Below are 3,755 nucleotides of genomic sequence, written 5' to 3'. Positions count from 1 at the left end.
AAAAAAAACCCCAGGTGCCATCAGGAGGTCCATCAGTGGAACCAGATACCACACTTCTTCAGGTCACAACCCACCTCGCCTCAGGTAGCATGGGCAACCAAAGTTGGCTTCCAAAGATAATCAGAATAAGCCAGTAGATTCATAAAGGAGAAGGTGATATTTAAGGCATGTTGATCCCGGGCTCTTCAGCCATCTAAAGGTCTATGCCAGCACCTTGAATTGAGCCTGGACACTAATTGGAAGCCAGTGCAGCTGGCATAAGACTGGAGTGAAATAGTCACTGCAACACACTCTAGTCAACACTCCGGCAGCAGCATTCTGTACCAACTGCAGTTTCTGGACAGTCTTCAAGGGTAGTCCCATGTAGAGAGCATTGCAGTAATCTAGTCTAGATGTGACCAGGGCATGCACCACCAGGGCAAGATCTTTTCTGCCCCGACAGAGAAGTATTTTATGCGAGCAAGTTTACAGAACAGAATTTGGATTCCAGTTTGTGGAAATTCTGCACTGCTGACAAGATGCAAACTTTGCCGTAAATGTTGCATTTTTAATAAGGGTGGAAAGCTAAAATAATATCTCCCTCATACATGCTGCATATGTTCTACTCTTCCCAAATGAAGGCAAGGGCCAAAGGGCAGGGTTTGAGGGAGTTTGTTTCCAATTGCATCATCAGTTATTTATGAACCTATGAATTTTTTACAATATGTACGAGTCACTCCCACTGCACCGGGTTAATGCGTAACCGACCTCACTGAAACTTGATGGACTGCTTCCCTGCCACAAAGCTGGCAACTTGCTGGCCACGAGTGCCAGTTTTGTTGGGAAGACTTAGGCTCTCTGCTCTAGAGTTGCCAGACCCCAGGTGGGGCAGGGAACAAGGGAAACACCTCTGCGAAAAAACAGTCTCAAAAAAAATATAACAAATGATGCAAATGTTCATAAATATAGCAACCAAACATATAAAGTGAAATGAATCATGAAACAGACAAAGACCACGTTCACACCCAAGTCCCTTTCTAGGTGAATTAACGCCAAGAAGAGAAGAGTAGTCCCAGTCGTGGCAAAGGTAGGTTCTTCTAGGGAGTCCAGCGCTCCAGGACGTCTTCACGAATTTTAAAGATGAAATAATCCAGTGCAGCAGGGCACAAGAAACACAACAGGGCCGTACTTGATCCCCTGTTTCACTAACAAGCTTCTATGAGCTGCACAATAACATATAAGAATCAGCATCCTAAGAAACAACCATGACAATTTTAAAATATTAAAATGTAGTATTACATACCATTGGAAAACCATCATACATTTTATAATAGAGCGGAGCTTCAAAGATCTTAACAACAACGTGAGCACTAAAGAAATCATGCTCAAATAAATACATACAGGTATTAACCAAACACAGTCAATTAAAGTAACAGACATCCTAGCACAGAAAGTCAACTCCAAAGGACACTTAAAGGAAACACGATAGATCCCAATTGTTATTAAGTCCATTAGGCTTCTAATGTCCTGGCTCCACTGGTGGACCTCCTGATGGTGCCTGGGGTTTTTTGGCCACTGTGTGACACAGAATGTTGGACTGGATGGGCCATTGGCCTGACCCAACATGGCTTCTCTTATGTTCTTATGTGACACAGAGTGTTGGACTGGGTGGGCCATTGGCCTGATCCAACATGGCTTCTCTTATGGTCTTATGTGACACCGAGTATTGGACTGGATGGGCCATTGGCCTGATCCAATATGGCTTCTCTTATGTTCTTATGACACAGAGTGTTGGACTGGATGGGCCATTGGCCTGATCCAACATGGCTTCTCTTATGTTCTTATGACACAGAGTGTTGGACTGGAGGGGCCATTGGCCTGATCCAACATGGCTTTTTTTACGTTCTTATAGCCTTATGTTCTTACATCTCTTGTATTCCCTGCACATCCCTTTTGATTTCTTCTCTTCTCTTGGTGCGTCTTTTGCTCCTTTCCAAAGACGCAGGGGGTATTTAATCATTTGAAAGGAGAGGGTAGATGTGTCATGCTTCCCTCTGTTTCTCCAGAGCCATTTTCTGAAGGATATCCTCCTTCACTGGAGAAGTTTCCATTTTTGAAGCTTTTGCTTGTGATGCCTTTTCCTCTTGCTAAAAAGCTCCCCCCCCCCATTCTTATTCTCGCTGGAGCCTTCGGACTGGTGACTAAAATAAATTCTGTCTTGCTGAAGGTTATGTCAGATGTGCTTTTTATTCCAGGGGTTGATCAGGCTCTTCAAAGCTCCGGATGGTCTCAGATCTGCTTATTACAGAGGATGTTTCCTGTCACCTTCCGCTCCTGCCTGGCAGTTGAGTGGGGGAGGGACAGACCCGGCTACTTAGCCGGCGAACTCTTCAGAGCCGACAGCAAGTCTTTGAGGAGAAAGTTCTTCCCCAAGAAACGCATTGCTCCTGACGGTCAGCCCGAGCCTCTCCTAGGCTGCGTGCAAGACACGTAAATGTAAATCTGCTTGGCTAATGAACTCTAGGAAGAGAGAGAATTTTTAAAGAAGGAGAAACTGGCCTAGTAGAGAGCGTTGCTGGTTGCGATGTGTCCTCTAGGAGCCTTGGAGTGGTCTGTGAGCAAGGTCCGCTTCAGAATTTGGGGGCTGTTCCTCATAGGGTTGAAGGGCTGCCATGTTCCCGGACTGGGTGGGGGTTCTTATGCCCTGGAGGTTTTCAACCCACCAGCCCACATTGGCCTGGTGGGGGGATCCTCCCCCAATGTTGCCAGCATGATGACATCACTCAGAAGTGACATCATCACGCCGGCGATGTCACGCGCCGGCTGCTCTAGGAACATGCGGGAAAACTCTGTGGTTTTCCTGGACACTCTAGCAATTTGGGAGGGAAATTCTATGTTACTCTATGAAGCCCGTGGGGGACTCGGCTGCCCTGAGCCCGCCTTGCCGGAGAGGGGCGGGGTATAAATCAAATTAAACGTAAACTCCAGCAGGGGACGAGGGGATAGGGTTGCCAGATCCAGGTTGGGCAATTCCTAGAGATTTGCGGATGGAGCCTGGGGAGGACAGGGACCTCAGCGGGGTAAAGAAAACTCTATGGCACTTCTGGGAGATGCCATTGTCCCCCAGCTGGCAGCCAGGTAAGACGTGGCAGCCCTAGACTCACATCAAGTTGAGGAATTGCAAGTCTACAGCCTAGTAGAGTCTTCCGCATAGAATTGGCCTCCTCTTGGCACTCGTTCGTTCTTGTCTCAGTTTTACAACAGAGTCCACCCTCCAAAGCATCCCTTTTCTCCAGGGGAACACATCTTTGTAGGCTGGAGATGAGCTGTAATTCCAGGAGATCCCCAGGTCCCACCTGGAGGCTGGCATCCCTACCACACCTTTGAGGAGCCCCTGCAATGTCAACCAGATGAGAGTTCTCTCACACGCAGCCCTTGAGCTTCCTTGTTCTCAATGCATGTTACAGAGCAGGGTCTTGGAGGGCCTTCTGCTGGCAGCCACCGCTCTGGTCAGGGTCTGCATGGGAGGGCCCAGAGCACCCAACCACCCCTCTGTCTTCCTTATTAGTAAATACCTCTTAACTGTGACCAAGGAGACATGAAGACCCAAGCAGGATAACAACAACAGTTTATTTACAGTGCTCAAATAATAAGTGGGAGAAACAGTGAAATATATCTAGAGTAAAGGTGGGTGCAAATAAGCAGAAGCCCTGACACAACAAACTAGACATTCGCTGCTCGAATACCAAAACTCACCCCCTTGGGGAAGGGATCTC

This window comes from Heteronotia binoei, chromosome 16, assembly GCF_032191835.1.
Source record: "Heteronotia binoei isolate CCM8104 ecotype False Entrance Well chromosome 16, APGP_CSIRO_Hbin_v1, whole genome shotgun sequence".
Lineage (NCBI taxonomy): Eukaryota > Metazoa > Chordata > Lepidosauria > Squamata > Gekkonidae > Heteronotia > Heteronotia binoei.
Note: the sequence above shows the minus strand (reverse complement) of the source record.